The following is a 7,851-nucleotide window of genomic DNA, read 5'->3' on the forward strand; positions in this document are numbered from 1 at the left end:
ATCTACATCTGAGATGGCGGACGGCACGCCAGTCACCTACGAGGAGCTGCCCGACGAGCTCAAGAAGAGGTATGACGAGATCCAAGTCACCCTCGAAGCCGACCTCATCGGCTCTTTTCAGAGAACCCGTTCCCATGGCATCAGATGGAAGGGGTTCTCACCGCAAGGTGCACTCGATGGGATAGACCTCTCTGCCCCGTCGGAGGAACGCACCAGGTCCCTGCGGCAGGAGATCAACTACTTGGTGGCTCACTCGCTACACCGTCACTCTGAGAACCTGGTCAACACGTTGGAGCGTGTCGCTCTTCGCGTGATCCAGGAGATCATGAGGCACCAGTACTCGCCGTCAGGACCAGCCCTCGGGACGCATCAAGGAGAGTTGCCACTCCAGTCCCGTCCACCGCTGCCATATGCGTTGGCAGCACCAGAAGTGCCGGCTACACCGGCATTCGTCGTCTACAAGATTGGTGGTGACCCTAGTGACTACCAGTTCTTGCCTGAGGCGCCTAAGGAGATCCCTCACGGGTACGCGTGCGCGTATGTGCCAGATTGTGGCAACTGGGCACTCACAAACCAGGCCACAACATCAGGGACTTCTGGGAAAACAGGAGGAACGTCAGCGACAGAGCTTGAGAAGCAGACGTGGCTAACTAAGTACGCCACCCCGACGAACCTCCAGAGCTCAGCTCCTGCAGTTGGCTCAGAGCTGGAAAAGCAAGCATGGCTGGCTAAGTACGCCACCCCGGCGAGTCTTCAGAGTTCAACTCCTGCAGCCAGCACAGCGGATCAAATCAGTACCATACTGAGAGACCAGTTCGGCATGGTGCCGAAAAGGAGGGCAATCGGCTATTCCAAGCCGTACCCCGACGACTACGAGATGATCCCGCTACCACCTAAATATCGGCTCCCTGATTTCTCCAAGTTCAGTGGATCAGATGGTTCCAGCTCCATCGAGCACATAGGCCGATATTTGGCGCAACTAGGACCGACTTCAGTGTCGGATCAACTACGTGTGAGGCTCTTTTCATAGTCCCTCACGGGATCGGCTTTCGGATGGTACACCTCATTGCCACCGGACTCCATCCGGACATGGAAGCAGTTGGAAGAACAGTTCCATATGCAGTACCATTCAGAGGCTTCCGAGTCCGGTATTGCCGATCTAGCACAACTACGTCAGAAGCGTGGAGAAACTGTCACAGAATACATCCAGCGCTTCAGGAATCTTAGGAACCGATGTTATTCGGTTCGTATAACTAAAAAAGAAGCAGTCGAGTTGGCAGTAGCAGGCCTTGCAACACAGCTCAAGGACATGGCCTCCCAAGCAGATTATCCCTCACTGGCGCACATGGTTCAGAAACTATCGGCATATGAACAGCGCCACCCGGACCTGTACCAAGACAAGTTCAAGCGTGCAGTAGTCCTGGTCGATGCAGAGGAAGACGAAGTTCCTGCGGGAGACCAAGAGGTAGCAGTGGCTGAATGGACTCGGGGAGGAACCCCCGTGTCCTGCAAATGGGTAAAGCCACCAGGCCCGCCCAGGGGATTTGATTTTGACGTGACCAAGACTGAACAAATCTTCGACCTCCTGCTCAAGGAGAAACAGTTGACGATTCCTGAAGGTCTCAAATTCGCCACGGTGCAAGAGCTGAACGGAAAGCCATACTGCAAATGGCACAACTCGCTCTCCCATGCCACCAACGACTGCAGGGTATGGCGTCAGCACATCCAAGCGGCGATAGAAAAGGGGCATCTAATTTTCAACCAGTATGCCATGAAGGTCGACACCCAGCCCTTTCCCGCCGTTAACATGGTGGAGTGCACTTACCCTGAAGGTTGCCAGCCAGGATCCTCGTTCAGCATCAACATGGTAGGACCCGGGAAACACGCTGGCAAAGATGGAGACGAGGGCAGCTGCTCTCGTAGCAAGGATACAGAGGAAGCCGCTCCACGCGATCGGCTCCGTCATGATGGCAAGCGCTACGTCACAGAGGGAGAAGTGAAGAACATCAGATATCAGCGACCCCTCTCTGATCACCTCCTCAACAAATATGTGAGTCAGTATGACCAACGCCGACGATCCAGCGATGATGAGGAAAGAGATCGTCTGGCTAGAGAAGCCAGAAGACATCGTCGGCATGATCGCGATGAGGAGGAGCACGAGCGCCGCGCCACAGGAAAATCAAGGGAGCAAGACGACAACGACAGGCATTGGAACTGCCCCTTCTTCAGACACTGCTGGGATTCAGGAATGAGCCGATTGCCCACAATCGGCAATTGCCCAGAATGCAACCAGAAGGAGAAGGAGGCAGCCAACGTGTCCGTGTTCAGGCGCTTAGGGCCTCTCCCGCCACAAAGCAAACGCGCTGAGTCACCTCGTTGGGCAGATCTCGAGGATTCAGAAGACGAGGAAGAAGAAGAAGAAGACAGGTACCACCGTCCAAGGTGGTGCCCTGATGGACTCAGCCGTTCACAAAAGCGCAGGGTTCAGCGATTGCGCGGCCTGGAGGAAGCCGAAAGGGTATACCTGCATACATTAAGGAAGGCACGACCTGATCTGGCTGCGAAAGTTCAGCGAACCCTGAACGAAGAGGGTCGTCCACGAAAAATGGAGTGGCGCCCCAAACAAAAGAAAACCGATGATGAAACATCGGCTGGTACAAACATGGTGCTCGTCCTTCCGACGGAACTTAGTGCCCCACGATTCTACGATGCACTCAAGGTGGACGACAGCAAGCGCATCGACGTGACGAAGGGAAGAGTTAAGCTGGTTTTATCCACTGGCCTGACCATGTAGCTGAAGCAGAGCGATGATCAAACATGGCGAGGCTGATCCCTGTGATCGGCCCCAAAAATCTTTGAAGGGACATTACAGAACCTTCAGTCAATGCTTCAATCATCATGGAGGCCGATCCCAGCAATCGGCCAAAATTATCCTCACCACATGTCCCGCTTGTGTTCGTCCTTGTTCCTACCGGCGCCGACGTATGTATTACAGAGCCGATATCTGCCATTCCCTGACAGATTCGGCTCGGGGGGCACCTAAACACGATGAACATGGGAACAGATGCAGGAGGACATGGGAACAGATGCAGGAGGACATGTGTGCAATGAAATATTGGGGGCCGATAGGAGAAAATCGGCCAGTAAAAAAAAAAAAATTTTAGACAGCCGATGCAAGGGCATCGACTTTAGAATTGAGAAGCAGCCGATGCGCAGCCATCGACTCTAGTGGAATTATGCGAGGTTTATCGAATCTCCACCAAATCCAGGCCAGCGGTGGTGCCTTCTGCTTCTTCGCGGGAGTAAAACAATGGGAATTTCTTCAGCTGCTTCAAGCCGATCCGGGTTCCTGAACCTTCTTGGCGAGGATTTCCAATCTTTGGTGCTAATTCAGCCGTGTTGACAGAAGGGGTTGTCGGCTTTCTAAGGAGGAAAGGTGATCGGCTTTGGTGCGTCCTCTCTGACATTCTCGCCCCGAGTAAGGCTCGGGGGGCAACAGGCCTGGTGGATACTCTGTTTAGGAGCCGATTGGGGTACCATCGGCTGATCTTTCGTCACAACCTTCTTCACAGATGATGAGTGCTAAAGAAGACCATGAGGTTTGGTTGGAAGAATTCAAAGGCTTCCTTGAAGATTCTACATTATCCACCAGATTTCAAAATCAGCAGTTGAAGGGAGAATTGTAAAGGACTGATGCGTTGCTATCGGCTCATTACGCGTTGGCAAAGGGGGCGAATCGGCAAGGTCAGCATGAGAGGGAATCGGCTAAATTAAGCTCAAAGGAAATCGGCAAAATCAAATTGGGGAAAAGTTCTTCATTGATAGGCGAGATTTCTTACATAAAAAGAGCTGATTGCTCTCAAAAGGAAATACTAGGGGACACATTGCCCCATCTACTGCTACTGGCCCTATACTAGAGGTCCTATCTACGGGCCGTCACTGCCCTCGTCGTCGCCGTCGTCGCCGCTGTCGGCGCTGCTCCCGACGGGCTCGTCGTCGCTCCAGTGGCCGCCGACCGGGCCCTCATTGTCCTCGTCTTCCTCATCAGCGTCATCGTCGCTGTCGAAGTCGCTGAGGTTGCCCGGCCAGGGGCAGAACCGCTTGGCCGGCGTCTCGTCGGAGGAGGTGTCGTCCTCCTCCTCCTCCTCCTCTTCCTCCTCCTCCTCTTCAGGAGAGGTGAAGTCGCAGGAGAAGCGATCGTCGTCGCTCTCCTCCTCCGTTTCCCCGATGGCGAGGAAGCGGAGGTCGCTCTCCCCATCGGTCAGGGACTTGTCGTCCTCCGACCAGATGGAGAAGTCGTGGCTAGACTCCTCCCCGGCCGCAATGGCGCGGCGGGTGTTGGCCGCGTGGACCTCCGCCGGGTTGTACTCCGGCGTCGGCTCACGGGACGTGGAGGACTGGCTGGATGGATCCGATGGAGCAGAGGAGGAAGAAGACATGGTCGCGCAGGAGGGCTTTTGAGTGCTAATGCGAAGGAGATGCAGAGGAGAACTGTTCATAGCGGTTAAATAAAAGGGGATATAGTGGAAATTCAATGCCACAGCAGTTTCCGAGGAAGTGGTGCCTAAAGAGAAAAAAAAAACTGCCAGGTCACGCGGAGAAGTTGAGAAGGCAAGGCATCATGATGAAGGATACTGCAACGGTTCTGCCACGACATGACCCGACGAAGGAAAGCAGAGTGATTTTGGAATTACCAATTCCAAAACCAGGGGGGCATGTGTTATCACTGGAATATGAGCGAGTCAGAGGTGGGCCGCGATCAAGATGGACTTAAAGAAATATACATGGAAGAATTACGTGAATCGGCCTGTTATGCTGAGTTTGGGCTAGTTTGCCCTTGTATCTGTAATATATTAGGATATGTGTCGATTAGTTAGAGTTTTGCCCGTGCACGGTTAGGTGCACGTCTAAAGTTAGAAAGTCCCTTGGACTATAAATATGTATCTAGGGTTTATGGAAAAAACAACAACACACGTTCAACCAAACAAATCAATCTCGGCGCATCGCCAACTCCTTCGTCTCGAGGGTTTCTACCGGTAAGCGACATGCTGCCTAGATCGCATCTTGCGATCTAGGCAGCACAAGCTCCACGTTGTTCATGCGTTGCTCGTACTGAAGCCTTGTTGATGGCGAGCAACGTAGTTATCATAGATGTGTTAGGGTTAGCATAGTTCTTCGCGTAACATGCTATCGTAGTGCAACCCTTGCATGTCTAGCCGCCCTCACACCTATCTTAGGTGTGGGGGCGGCACCCCGCTTGATCATTATTTAGTAGATCTGATCCGTTACGATTGCTCCTTGTTCTACAAGGATTAGTTTAATATCTGCAATAGTTAGGCCTTACAAAGGGGGGGAGGATCCAGCGGCACGTAGGGTGTCGTTCGCTAGTCCTAAACAGGATGTTCCGGGGATCAACTTCGTGTTGGTTTTTAGGCCTTGTTTAGGATCGGCTTACGATCACCGTGCGTGGCCGCGAGGCCCAACCTGGAGTAGGATGATCCGATTATGCGGTGAAAACCCTAAATCGTCGTAGATCTAATTAGCTTTATCTTGATCAAGCAGGACCACCATATATTCGTGCACCCCGTACGAATCATGGGTGGATCGGCTCCTTGAGCCGATTCACAGGATAACCTGAGAGCCGATCGAGGCTCGTATTTAATGTTTACGTGTATGCCATGCAGGAAACTAAGCGAGGCATCTCCATCACCTTCCTGACCAGGTATAGGTCAGGTGGCACGCCCTTGCACTCAGCATCGGACGTGTGACCAGAAGGCTTTGCGGGCCGTCGCTCGGAGGGACCTCAGCCAGCCGCAGCTCTAGGTTGTTCCCGGCTCTACCGTGTTGATCGTTGCTGCCCGCCGGTGGGTTTTGACAGTCAACACCAGGGTGGCGCCCAAGTCCTACCATGTTGATGTTGAACGAGAATCTTGGCTGGCACCCCCCAGGGTACGTGCATTCCACCATGTCAACGGCGTATGCCGGTGAATTCGGCACTTCTGGTACTGCCAACGCGAATGGCAGTGGCGGTCGGGACTGGAGTGGCATCCCTCCTTGGTAAGTCCCGAGAGCTGGTCCTGACGGAGAGTACTGATGCCTCATGATTTCCTGGATCACCCGAAGAGCGACACGCTCCAAAGTGTTCACCAGGCTCTCAGAATGGCGGTGTAGCGAATGAGGTATCATGAAGTTAATCTCCTGACGCAGAGACCTGGTGCGTTCTTCTGACGGGGCGGACAGGTCCACTCCATCGAGCGTGCCTTCAGGTGAGAACCCTTTCCACCTGATGCCATGTGAGCGGGTTCTGTGAAAAGAGCCGATGAGGTCGGCTTCGAGGATCGCTTTGAGCTCGTCATACTTCTTCTTGAGCTCCTCGGTCAAATCCTCGTACGTGACTGGGGTGCCTTCCGCCATCTCAGATGTAGATGGCGATGCGGTTGATGTCGAAGATTGTCCCACCGGGCGTGCCAGAATGTGTTGCGGTCAGAAACCCACCGGCGAGCAGCGACGGGCAACACAGTAGAGCCGGGAGGCTCCCAGGACTGCGGCTGGCCCTGGTCCCTCTGAGCGATGGCCCGCAAAGATTCGGCACGCACGTCCGATGCTGGTGCAAGGGCGTGCCACCTGACCTATACCTGGTCAGGAAGGTGATGGATGTGCCTCGCTTAGTTTCCTGCATGGCATACACGTAAACATTAAATACGAGCCTCGATCGGCTCTCAGGTTGTCCTGTAGATCGGCTCAAAGAGCTGATCCACCCATGATCCGTACGGGGTGTACGAATATATGGTGGTCCTGCTTGATCAAAATAAAGCTAAAACGACCTACTACGATTTAGGGTTTTCACCACATAATCGGAACATCCTACTCGTGATTGAGCCTGGCGGACACGCACGGTGATCGTAAGCCGACCCTAGACAAGGCCTAAAAACCAACACGAGGTTGATCCCCGGAACATCCTGTCTAGGGCTAGCAAACTACACCCTACGCGCCACTGGATCCTTCAACCCGTTTGTAAGGCCTAACTATGCAGATATTAAACTAATCCTTGAAGAACAAGGAGCAACCATAACGGATCGGATCTACTAAATAATGATCAAGCGGGGTGCCGCCCTTACACCTAAGATAGGCGTAAGGGCGGCTAGATGTCTAAGGGTTGCACGACGATAGCATATGACACGATGAACAATGCTAACCCTAACACATCTAAGATAACTACGTTGCTCGCCATCAAAAAGGCTTCAGTACGAGCAACGCATGGACAGCGAATAAACTTGTACTGCCTAGATCGCAAGATACGATCTAGGCAGCATGATGCTTACCCGGAAGAAACCCTCGAGACAAGGGAGTTGGCGATGCGCCTAGATTGATTTGTGGTGAACGTGATTGTTGTTTATTTCATAAACCCTAGATACATATTTATAGTCCGTAGACTTTCTAACGTGGGAATAATCCCAACCAGGCACGGGCCAAACTCTAACTAACCGACACGTATCCTATCATATTTACAGATACAAGGGCAAACTAGCCCAAACTTTGCATATAAGGCCGATTCACGTATTTCTTCCATGTATATTCTTCAAGCCCATCTTGATCACGGCCCACCTCTGACTCGGTCAAATTCTGGTGATAACAGATCTATGGGACACTAATTCTGAAAATGATGATGTTAATAATTGCCATAGTATTAGTACTATCCATGTTTCTTCCCATGATGATATAGAAAGCTCTAAGCTTGGGGATGAGGTGTTTGAAAATCCTTTTGCTACTGATTATTATATGTTTGATACATCTCCTTCTAGTAACAATGATGGTATGTTTACAGATGAACACACTTTGGAAGATAATTAT

Source organism: Lolium perenne, chromosome 7, assembly GCF_019359855.2.
Source record: "Lolium perenne isolate Kyuss_39 chromosome 7, Kyuss_2.0, whole genome shotgun sequence".
NCBI classification, from domain to species: Eukaryota; Viridiplantae; Streptophyta; class Magnoliopsida; order Poales; family Poaceae; genus Lolium; species Lolium perenne.